General features: G+C 42.1%; 1 non-coding gene across 1 annotated transcript; it reads right to left on the bottom strand.

Annotated features, from left to right (window-relative positions):
* Positions 1–2712: 2712 nt before the first annotated feature.
* On the bottom strand, positions 2713–2784 carry TRNAE-UUC (transfer RNA glutamic acid (anticodon UUC)). Its single transcript has one exon. It is a non-coding gene; the product is annotated as a tRNA-Glu (tRNA).
* Positions 2785–11469: the final 8685 nt, after the last annotated feature.

The raw sequence follows: 11469 nt of genomic DNA, 5'->3' as shown, positions 1-11469 counted from the left end.
CCTACAATGTACAGGACAGCCCCCCACAACAAAGAACCACCCGGCACAAAATAGTGCTAATGTTGAGAAACTCTATTCTAGACCAATGAATTGTGGTCAAGAGGGACATCAGTGTTTTCTAAAAGACACTTAAAGGATGAGTAGGAGCTGTCCAGGTAAAGAGGGAGGGGAGGCTGATCCATGGAGGAAAGTATGTGAGCAAAGAGCCAGGACTGCCCAGAACAGGTTCCCATAAATAGCAGTCGTCACTCCGCCTCCCATTACTACCTGATGAAATATCATGAATCTATGGAAGGCTCATGTGGAGCATAGTGTCTTGTGCTTCAATACTATCATTATCCTGCAAGGCAATTTATCAAGCGCAAATCAGAGGTTATATACATTTCCTCTACTGTACTAAGCTTTTTGTCAAAGGCTAGTGTTTCATCTGAGATTCATTTATATTTATCAGCAGATAGTTTTAGTCAGGTATTAAAACACATCAATGGACTAGACCTAGTAGTTAGGAGCACTGGCTCTGGAATCAAATGGACCTGGCTTTGAATTCAGGCCCTATGTCTACCTACGGGTGTCCAAAGCCACCACAAGTAGACAGGCCAGTGCTAGAGAAATGCAGAAAGGAGGCCACGTGAGGGAGGGCGGAGGACCTTTTAGGATGAGGACTTTTTAGGATGAGAAAAAATTGGGTAAATAGAAGGGAGGAAGGTATTCTAGGTGGAGAAAGCAGCACCTGCTAAGGCCTGGAGTTGTGTTTGTGGGAAATGAGAGATTAGAAGGTGAGGCTGACTTGAGGAACAACGAGGAGTGTAATTTTGGACACACAACAAGCATTTCTTGTGGAAGATCTAAGTAGGGATGTTCAGAGAACAGTCAGAGTTACAGGCAGGATTCAGATTCAGGTGAGGGCTAAAGAGCTGGAGATTTATATATGTAAGAAAGAACTCTTCCTTAATGTAAAGAGCTTTGAGAGAAGGAGAAAAGAGGAAAGGAATGTTTGTTGAAAGAAAGGAAGGAAGGAAAAAAGAAGGCAGGAAAAAGGGGTAGAGAAAAAGAACACAGATGAGTGTGTGAAGAAAGAGAGAAAGGAATAAAATCATGACAATGTGGTGTCATGGGTGCCCAGGGAGGAGAGAATCTGAAGAGAGGAAGAGTTGTGAGTCGTGTCAAATACTGCAAAGAGGCCAAAGATTACTAGAGCTGTTACAGAGATCACTGGACACACACAGTGCAATTTAAGATGTGTATTTCTAGGTGGAGGGTAGAGGTAGATATCCAATAAAGGGAGTCCCAGAGTAAATGCAGGTGAGCATTTGGAGACAGCTAGTATATAATAGCCTTTTACAAATTTGGATACAAGAGAAAGATGCCCATTATTATTGCTATTATTCCACATTGATTTGAAACTTCCAACCCAATATACAAGTGCAAGAGAAAGAAAGAGGCATAACAATTAAAAATAAGTTAGCAAAACATATTCACTATTTATAAATTATTTTACCTTCTACCTATGGTGCCTCAAAGATGCAAATAAAAAAAAACTACTAAACTAAACTAAAAAAAAACCTATTAAGTCTAATACAATAGCTCAAAAGTTGACTAATTACAAAGTAAATATATATGGCCATCAGTTAATTAAAAAGCAATCCAGTTTGCAAGAGGAACTCAGAATGACTAAAAAAGAGGGACTGAATCAGTAGAAAGACCTAAGATGTTCAATATTGTATATGTATCAATTATCCTCAAATTAATTTAAATGCTTAGTATAACTCCAATCAAAACCCCAGTGCACTTTTGGGGTCAGTTGATAAATCAAGTCAAAATACCATTAAGGGTAGAAGTCTGGATCCCACAGAAAGAGGTGGTCAGTAATAAATTCTTCTTTGTGGGGTAACAAAAGATTTCAGAAAAGGGATATTAATATTCACTTTTGTCTCATGTATTCAATATAACTGTCTTCTATTTTCCCAGACATTCAGTAAAATCTGCTAAATATAGAAATGTCTTTTATGGAAGTTTCAGGGGAGAAAATCTGAACAAAAGAGATGGAGTTCCACCTTTAAATTAGTGGGGAACAGGGGCTTCCCAGATGGCGCAGTGGTTGAGAGTCCTCCTGCTAATGCAGGCGACACGGGTTCGTGCCCCGGTCCGGGAAGATCCCACATGCCGCGGAGCGGCTGGGCCCATGAGCCATGGCCACTGAGCCTGTGCGTTTGGAGCCTGTGCTCCACAATGGGAAAGGCCACAACAGTGAGAGGCCCGCGTACAGAAAAAAAAATAATAATAAAAAAATAGTGGGGAACAGAGAAAAAGAACAGCTTGAGAAAGTGAATTTATGGTTAAATCCAGTGGAATCAGAACTAGGAGCCAGAAATGATTATGTAAACCCCTGGGAATTTGAAGCAATCTTAAAGAATGAATTGCAACCTCACTGAGATTTAGGAGGAACCTTGAGCCACCTTATTCTATTATCTCAAAGTTCAGAGTAATCTCAGTTGACATCTCACTTACGAATGTGAAATCTTAATCTTTTTTAAAGAAATTCCTAGAAAAAAGACAAACTATTACTAGTGCTTATCTCTGCAGTATTAAATTATAAATGATTTTAATTTTTTATAATTCTGAGTTTTCTGAATTTTCTATTATGAGCATAAGTTCTTTTTCTTTCTTTTCTTTTTTTTTTTTGTCTGTACCGTGCAGTTTGCAGGACCTTAGTTCCCTGACCAGAGATTGAACCTGGGCCCCAGCAGTGAAAGTGCTGTGTCCTAACCACTGGACTACTAGGGAATTCCCATAAGTTATTTTTCTAAGAAAAATTTGTCAGTGAAAAAAAGAGAAGTAGGAAGAATGCTTGGGTGGAAATCAGGGTCAAGTAAAGCTTTTCAAGTTCATTTGCTTGGTGGTTTCTAAAAAGGTCATGGTAAATGATTCTCTGTATCTCATCTTCAACCATAATTATTGTGGTTCTCATTTTACATGTTTTACTGTAATTTTGGAACTAAGCACCAAGGTCAGCAACACATTTCTATCCATTGATACCTCTCTCTTCTGACTTCCCACACAGACTACACCAATTATACACTTTCCTGAGTTGTTGTCTAGTTGTTTCATGTGCTTACCTATTATCTTGCTAACTAGGTTATAAACTTGTCTATAAACTTGTCATGTCTTATATTTCTGCTGATTCTCCTGTGGTACCTGATAAAGCTGGTTTTCTGTTTAAAAATTTTTTTTAAATTACCTCATAACAGGAATAGAGGTGAATATTCAGTGATTTTCAAGAAAAACTGAACTCGTAGTAACTCTTTAAGATCACATAGATGATATAGCAATAGTATAAGTTTCCAAATTTTCATGAGATTTTCCTATGAGGCAGCCTGGGAAGATGCCTACCATACTTAACCAAGTTATGCTTGATGAACTGATGGTAGGTTGATTCTAATTCCTTATTGCTGTAGAGCTATAGAATTGTATTTTATATTTATATCTGTATTTAGAGCTGTAGAGCTTTATTTTATCAAATCAGTGCCTTCCTGTGTAAGTTCCTCAAAGACACTCACGTTTGTATTCTGCCCCCATTGTAATTCTTGGCACATAGCAAAAACTCAATAAATGTTTGGAGGAAGTGACCTCATTTGGCTTCCAAACAACTCAGTGAGAGAATCAAATAAAGATAGTAAGAACAAAAACAAAATAACAAGAATTACTAATGTTTACTGAGTACATCCTATGTGTCGGGCATTATGTTAAACATCTTGCATAGAGTATCTCATTTACTCCTTAGAATAACTCCAAGAGGCAGGTGCTATGAATTTTCAGTTTATGAATGGGGATGGAACATGAGAAAGGTTAAATGGTTTGGCTAGTGTCTATCTAAGAAGTTGAAGAGCTGAGAGAAAAACTGAGGTCGTCTAATGATAAAATCAGGGCTCTTTCCATTTTCTTCTTTCGCCTTTCATAAAACCAAATTTTGTCTCAATATTTGGAATCCTCTTCTTGCTTTGTGGAAAAAAAAAAACAAACCTGAGCTCCTGAAAATAAAATCTAAGGAGTCCTAAAGTATATAATAATACCAATCTGCATAGTACAAAAGGATGAAATATTTATTACTAAGGTCAGAAACCCAACAACACAAAGAAAGATTTTAGGCCAATAGGAGACTGACTTTTAATTTTTTTATTATTATTTTAAAAATTTTAAAATTTTATTTACCTATTTATTTGGTTGCACTGGGTCTTTGTTGTGGCATGCATGTGGGATCTAGTTCCCTGACCAGGGATCTAACCTGGGCCCCCTGCATTGGGAGTGTGGACTTATCCACTGTGCCACCAGGGAAGTCCTGGGACTGACTTTTTAGGTCATTAAATTTAGGGGGGAAAAGGGCTTGATTTCAGTTTGAACTGGTTCACAGAAGAAAACATTTGGCCTATCTACCCCAACACCCCATCTTTATAAAATGTTATCCAATTTATCTCTGTATTTAAAGTGGTGATGGCCATACTAATTATTAAGTTTGTCAGATATGAAGCAGATTGGGGCAACTCCAAACCACATCAAGTGAACTCTGCCTCTGTTACCCTAGACTTTCCAAACTTTTTTTTTTTTTTTGCGGTACGCGGGCCTCTCATTGTTGTGGCCTCTCCCATTGCGGAGCACAGGCTCCGGACACGCAGGCTCAGCGGCCATGGCTCACGGGCGCAGCCGCTCCGCGGCATGTGGGATCTTCCCGGACCGGGGCACGAACCCGTGTCCCCTGCATTGGCAGGCGGACTCTCAACCACTGCGCCATCAGGGTAGCCCCTCCAAACTAGTTCTTTAGATCACTTCTTATTACTCTTTGAGCAGAAATTCAGGGTGAGAGTGGAAACAGGTATGTATCTTTGTTTAAAAACCCTAGATGGGGCTTTGCTTCCCTGGTGGCTCAGTGGTTGAGAGTCCGCCTGCCGATACAGGGGACACGGGTTCGTGCCCCGGTCCGGGAAGATCCCACATGCTGCGGAGCGGCTGGGCCCATGAGCCATGGCTGCTGAGCCTGCGCGTCCAGAGCCTGTGCTCCGCAACGGGAGAGGCCACAACAGTGAGAGGCCCGCGTATCACACACACACAAAAAAACCTTGATGGGCAGGACTCTGGTCCTGCCTGTGCCCCCACTACCGTTGCCACCATTCTGCCACCCCCATCTCTGGGCCTTCCAGCTTGTTGGCTCACAGAAGGAAAACACCCAGGGCAGGTATCATCCCGTTGTGCTGCCCCACTCTCCCTCCTTACAGTTCTCAAAGGTGAGCATGGTGAAAGGACAGGTTTGCTGGACAATCAGCTAAGTGTTGCTTGGCAGGCAGCTGTGTGCATTTGGGGTACAGTGGATCAGAGCACTGCTTGGCTGAGGTGGCAGAGGAAGACAGACTCCTTTTACACCCATCGCCCTGAAATATACATGAGGCAGGTTAGCAATCTGAATTGCCTGTGGTCTAAACACTGCAGGATGGGAGGCAGTGGGCATGAGAGGGCAGGGAGAGCTGGGGGTGGATTTGGCAGTACCTCGCTTAATTTCCTGAAGCCCTAGGGTGATGGGGGACAGCTGACTGAGTCCCTTTCACTGCACACATCCTCCCACTTCCCATCATGGGACCTGGGAACCTGGGAAGATTCTTACCTGGTCAGAACCATTCAGCTACTGATAGTGGCAGCAAAAGTGGGAACTATAATTGAGAAATTTTATAATATATTTTATTCCTCTGGGATCCACAGGCACCATATAACACGTGTATTAATTTGCTATTGCTACTATAACATATTACTACGTATGTAACAGCTTCAAAATGACAAATATATTAGCTTACATTTCTGTAGGTCAGAGGTCTAACATGGGTCTGCTGGACTGCGTTCCTTCTAGAGGCTATAGGGGAGAATTGGTTTCCTTGCCCTTTCCAGCTTTTAGAGGCCCCTTCCTCCATCTTCAAAGGTAGAATACAGTGGCTCCTCTTCTGATATCTTGCCTCTTTCTCATAAGGACCCTTGTGATTACAGTGGGTCCACCTAAGTAATCCAGAATAATCTCTCCAGCTCAAAATCCTTAATTTAATCATAGCTGCAAAATTCCTTAAGCCATGTAAGGTAACATATTTGCAGGTTCTGGGGATTAGGATGTGGACGTCCTTGGGGGCCACAGCATGTGAATCTCATTTTCCATTTTCACAATCTGATCTTGGAACACATTTACAGAAATGTACAGACATGTATTGTATATTAAAGTAGAGGGCTACCTGCAGCGAGGTAGAAATATATTTCATTAGAAAATAAAATATGAAAAAAAAAATAAAATATGGCCTGCACTCTGCTCTTATCATATTAAGAGATACTACTCGTTTTTTTAAAAAAATAAATTTATTTATTTATTTTTGGCTTCATTGGGTCTTTGTTGCTGCGTGCAGGCTTTCTCTAGCTGCGGCGGGCAGGGGCTACTCGTCATTTCCGTGTGCGAGCTTCTCATTGCGGCGGCTTCTCTTGTGGCGGAGCACGGGCACATGCGCAAGGGCTTAGTTGCTCTGCAGCCTGTGGGATCTTCCCTTACCAGGGCTCGAACCCGTGTTCCCTGTATTGGAAGGCGGATTCTTAACCACTGCGCCACCAGGGAAGTCCCCAAGTGGAATTTTTGCATCCTAGATCCTAATAAGGACTATGAGTGTCATGGAATCCCAGGTTTAGCTGTTTCTATTTCCCCCGCCTCGTTGTGGGACAAGAGGCCGCCCCTCCTGGATCTGGACCACGCTGCTTCCTCTCCACCACCTGTGAATAGAGCCTTCGTGGCGCTGAATCACTCTGTGGTTTTTCTTCCCTGCTTTGGACCCACAGAGCGCCGTGTCACACTCAGTGAATTCTGTATCTATCTGCCAGCTTGTCATCAGTGTGACTGTCACTAAAGAAATGAAGTAGGGCTTCCCTGGTGGTGCAGTGGTTGAGAGTCCGCCCGCCAATGCAGGGGACACGGGTTCGTGCCCCGGTCCGGGAAGATCCCACATGCCGCGGAGCGGCTGCGCCCGTGAGCCATGGCCGCTGAGCCTGCGCGTCCGGAGCCTGTGCTCCGCAACGGGAGAGGCCGCAACAGTGAGAGGCCCACGTACCGCAAAAAAAAAAAAAAAAAAAAGAATCTGCAGAGCCTTCGGATGGCAGCATGTGAAGGCAAAAAAGGGAACAACCATAGCTCCTGTGCTAAGAGTAAAAGATACTAAAGGATGATTGTGTTGATGGGAACTTCAGGTCCTATTTGGCACTGGCTAAACCAGCCCTTCTCCCTCTGCTGCCCCCTTAAGACACTCCCCAGATACCTGGGTTCAAAGTTTGGGGCCCAGGAAAATTTTCAGAATTCAGTACAGGTGACAGTGTACAGACCCAGATTTGAAAGCATGAGAAAAGGAGAGAAAAACCCTAGGTCCAAAGGCCAAAGTCTCTCTCATTCTCCCTGAGGACCATCAACTAATCTTCCTTTATCTCTTCTTCTTTTTCTTTTCTTTTCCTTTCTTTCTTTCTTTCTTTCTTTCTTTTTTTTAACTCTCCATTCAGGAACAGAGCAGTGACTTAATGGGTGACATAGAAAAAGAACAGCATTAGACAACAACAGTTCTCAGTACTATGATTAGTAGTTGCTGCTGCTTGTCATAAAAACATCAGAAAAAACAGCAACCCATCTGTTCCAAATTGATACAGCAAAGGTTCCGCAAGAAGTGTTTATCCAGATTCTATGGGAAAGTGTCTGCATTTTACGGCATATTGACATGTGTGCCCGTGCAGCTAAAAGATGTCAGATGCCAGCTTTCTATCTAGCCGTGTATCATGTGACATCTGTCACCACAATAGCTAAGAGTTTTGACAAGTGGGCTGTTTTAGCATGAAAATGTCCAAGTGGGAGGAAGAATCTCCTTTGCTGAAAGTGAAATGCCACTTCAAATCTCCAGCACCACTTGGACTAGTCTGTACTGAGGATATAATAGGAAATGGAATCAAACCATCTCCAACCCACAAAGCAAATTGCTCTAACACTCTGTGTTGGCGTCTCCCAGGCACCTCTCACTGGTGGTAATTAGCAGTACATAAATGCTAATGACTAATTAGCTTAGCCTACTTGATTCAGGAGAATCAAAGTAAACTATTGTCCAAAAGTCTGACTTAACAGATATATAGACAGTAAAACTGCAAGTTTTTTTTTTGGTTGCGTTGGGTCTTCATTGCTGCGCGCAGGCTTTCTCTAGTTGTGCTGAGCGGGGGCTACTCTTCATTGCGGTGCACAGGCTTCTCATTGCAGTGGCTTCTCTTGTTGCAGAGCATGGGCTGTAGGTGTGCAGGCTTCAATAGCTGCAGCTTGTGGGCTCAGCAGTTGTGGTGCGTGGGCTTAGTTGCTCCATGGCATGTGGCATCTTCCCCGACCAGGGATCAAACCCGTGGCCCCTGCACTGGCAGGCGGATTCTTAACCACTGCACCACGAAGGAAGTCCCAAAACTGTAAGTTTTAATAGCTTTCAATAACCCCTGGGTTGGGGCAGTGGTAGGCGAGGGGAGAGCTGGGTGGATGGGAGGGAGGGTATGTGAATAAATTAATGTTATTTACGTGTTAGGAGGTAGAACTGGGTAATTCTCAGCCTCTGTATGCCAAGGTCTCAGAAAATAAATTTAATTCACAGACATATGAATTCTCTGTATACATTGACTTGAAGGTCTGTTTTTCCTTTGTTGTCAGAGGGTGTGATACCTAAAACTTACTGCAGGAACATCTGGTATCCTTAATAAAACATGTCAGATAAATGGGTGGCTTCTGCACAGCATATGTGGATATAAGTGGAAATAAATAATTCACTTTTCTGGAAAAATATCAAGATTAAAGAGAAGACTCTTTACAACAAGTTGTTAATGATGTGTCACAAGAACAGACGGCTCTGACTACTAAAGCCCCCTTACTGTGTCCTTGAGTGAGTGAAGATTCCAGAATCCCTATAAGGAATAGCTTAGGGACGGCAGTGAGCTACCAGAATGGACTGGAGAGCTTGTCTTGAAGCTGCGTTGGCTAAACAAGCATAGTTTTTACTTGTAGGTTTGTTTGGTTTTGGTAAATGTCTTTGGAGAAGGGGACGTTATAGGGAATTAAAGTACCCCCCCCTTCCCTGCCCACAGGGTACCCCCTGGAACTGCCACTGGAGGGGAGAAAACTGATTTTTTGGAACACTTTTATTCCCTACTGGATTTCTTCACCTACCTGATGTAATTGATCTTTCTTAGAGAAACCAGGAGGGCTTGAACTTATGTTAGCTTATCTTACATTTAAGTGCTTGTATTCAAACCTTGTTGATTTGTTTTATATAACTGAAATGCTTTTCTTTTCTGTTGAGAAATTGGAGTAAAGTTTAGCTTTGCTTTTATGTTATTTTCAGTCCTCTAAAGGGGTTAAAATGGTTCTTTGGGGATGAACTCTCATATGTATTGTCTTTCTCGATTCAATACAAGCACCAGAAAACTGAATGGCACACATCTTACTAACACAGACTCCTCTCATTTTATTTTATTTTATTTTATTTTTTATTTTTTTGTGGTACGCGGGCCTCTCACTGTTGTGGCCTCTCCCGTTGCAGAGCACAGGCTCTGGACGCGCAGGCTCAACAGCCATGGCTCACGGGCCCAGCCGCTCCGCGGCATGTAGGATCTTCCCAGACCGGGGCACGAACCCGTGTCCCCTGCATCGGCAGGCGGACTCTCAACCACTGTGCCACGAGGGAAGCCCTCATTTTATTTTGACTACATTGTAAGAGGGGATCTAGGATACTAAAATGTATATTCTAATTCCAATTTCTCAACACCAGACTCATCATAAAATACATTTTTATAATAAAGCCTCACAAAAATTAGTGTGAATTTTGTTCTTCTTTTGGAAGCTAGTATGTTTGTATACCCTATCTACTCCCGTTGTACTATAACATGTAAACACTATAATACTAAGAGATCCAAAATCATTTAAGAGTTCTGGTGTTTGAAAATGTGACTTGGGAATTCCCTGGCAGTCCAGTGGTTAGGGCTCTGTGCTTCCACTGAAGGAGGCCTGCGTTTAATCCCTGCTCGGGGAACTGAGATCCTGCAAGCCAAGCGGCGAGGCCAAAAAAAAAAAAAAGAAAGAAAGAAAATGCGACTTTATTCTAATCATGTCAACCAAGGAATGTGTCACTTCTGCGATCCTGGTTACAGTAAAACTAAGGAGGTAAGTTAATATTCTTAGGCTTCTGAAAGTCAGAGATTACTTCAAAACCCTAACATAGTTTGGAAAAATAACCTTCAATGTCACTGCATAATCTCATCACAAACACCAGCGCTAAACTGAGACAGGATAACAGGTTAGCATCCCTTCAAAAGAAACTCTGTAAATATATATTTACCCAAGAAGGGGTGATTTACTCTACTGAGGGCTAGCGGAGTAGTTTATTGTTTAGATAGACAGATTTGGGAGAAGTTCCTGTAACAATAATGCTATTTGGAACTTCATTTTCATGGGCAAGAGTTATTCTTGGAATAGTCAAGTTCTACTAATGCAGACATTTGAATGGTCGTGTTATGTTAATGTAGACAGAAGACAATATGGGTATAGATGGTTTGGGTCTCATTATGAAAATACAAAAATGTACAAGAATAAGATGCTGCGAGATCATCATCCTCTCCTCGCCCCAAACTCATTCTTTTTCTTCTATTTTTCTGTCTCATTTAATGACATTTCTACCCACCCTGATCCCCAGGCTAAAAACCAGGGGATCTGCCTTGACTCATGGCTAACGTTTAACCAATTCTACCTCTTTAAGGGGCTAAATACTTCCTGAATCCTTTGACTCTTCTCCCTCCTGATTGGACAGGGTACTGCAATACCCTCCTAACTGGTTTCCTTTCTCAAGTCAGGTAAGTGTCAATTTTATACCTACTCTTTTACTTGGAAACAGTGCTTTTTGGAGAGGCTTGACTCCATTTCAAAAGAGCCATTGTTCTTGATTGTCAGTTAATGTGTACTCTACTTATCTTCCTCCCCTCATCCCTGATTATCACCTTGTCCTTTATCCCTTTAGTTAGCCCAAGGATGGAAATGATGTCACCACTTACTCAGAAGTGAAATGGCAGTCAGAGATGGGGTAAGATTTAGGAATGGGGTAGAGGTTAGAGTTATCTATTGAATATATTACTGATTGTAAATTGGTGCAGCTACTATGGAGAACAGTATGAAGGTTCCTTAAAAAACTAAAAATAGAGTTACCATATGACCCAGCAATCCCACTACTGAGCATATACCTCGAGACAACCATAATTCAAAAAGAGTCATGTACCACAATTTTCACTGAAGCACTATTTACAATAGTCAGGACATGGAGGCAGTCTAGATGTCCATCGACAGATGAATGGATAAAGATGTGGTACATATATACAATGGAATATTACTCAGCCATAAAAAAGAAC

This window comes from Lipotes vexillifer, unplaced genomic scaffold (assembly GCF_000442215.2).
Source record: "Lipotes vexillifer unplaced genomic scaffold, Lipotes_vexillifer_v1.1 scaffold1969, whole genome shotgun sequence".
Taxonomy (NCBI): domain Eukaryota; kingdom Metazoa; phylum Chordata; class Mammalia; order Artiodactyla; family Lipotidae; genus Lipotes; species Lipotes vexillifer.
The sequence above is the reverse complement of the archived record's forward strand: the minus strand, read 5'-3'. Positions and strand labels throughout refer to the sequence as shown.